Source organism: Octopus bimaculoides, chromosome 4 (assembly GCF_001194135.2).
Source record: "Octopus bimaculoides isolate UCB-OBI-ISO-001 chromosome 4, ASM119413v2, whole genome shotgun sequence".
Lineage (NCBI taxonomy): Eukaryota > Metazoa > Mollusca > Cephalopoda > Octopoda > Octopodidae > Octopus > Octopus bimaculoides.
The window spans coordinates 8,980,197-8,981,051 of record NC_068984.1 but is presented as its reverse complement, the minus strand read 5'-3'; the positions used below and the strand labels follow the sequence as shown (position 1 = coordinate 8,981,051).

Genomic DNA, 855 nt, shown 5'->3' with positions numbered 1-855 from the left:
TATATATATATATATATATATATATATGTATATATATATATATATAGCAAGGAATGAGCATGAACAGAAGTGTGAAAGAGAGAGAGAAAGAAGCAAAGTCCATAACGGAACAAACAAAAGAAAGAATAAAAGCAGAGATGTGTGTGATTTATGTCATTGTTCTTCACAATCCAATTGGTTTTTTGGGTCATCTCTATGACCAGCCGTTCAACAGTCAGTGTATTTTGTTCTGGACAAATATTATAAAACAGAATGGGCTAATGTAATAGACCATCTTGTGCAAACAGTCTGTATAGGGCCAGTTGTTTAATATCTTCTTAGACATATTAGCGGAAGTTTGTTTCCAGTTAGTTGTATAGAAGGTCGTAAGGCGGTAGGTGTTATTATGTACTTAGCTGCAATTCCAGGAATATTTTTGTTGCTGGTCAGAATTGATAGAAAAGAAGGAGAGCAATAAAATGTGTAAGAATATACATGTGGGTGCGTGTGTGTGCGTGTGTGTGTCTGGGGGTTCGAGAATATAAAAAAAGATGAAGACGTGGAAAAAGAAACAGAAACAAACACGGTGTATTAATTTGACACTCAGGAAAATTCGAAGAACACTTTAACGTTTCGAGCCTACGCTCTTTTACAGGAAGGTTAGATGAGGAAACACAGAAACGAGAGAAATACATCATACCTACAAACATACATACACGCATGCACGTGCACACACACACACATGCACACACACATACACATGTACGCACACCCACAGATACATAGATACATAGATACATAGATACATACACATCCTATGTATATATTCATGGATATATGTACATACATACATATATATATATTTATATATATATA

The 855-nt window shown here is 34.6% G+C and overlaps 1 long non-coding RNA gene across 1 annotated transcript in view; it reads right to left on the bottom strand.

Moving 5' to 3' along the window:
- LOC106873294 (uncharacterized) overlaps nt 1–855 on the bottom strand; it is a 215,474-nt gene that overhangs the window by 177,191 nt on the left and 37,428 nt on the right. The gene's annotated exons all lie outside the window — the stretch shown is intronic.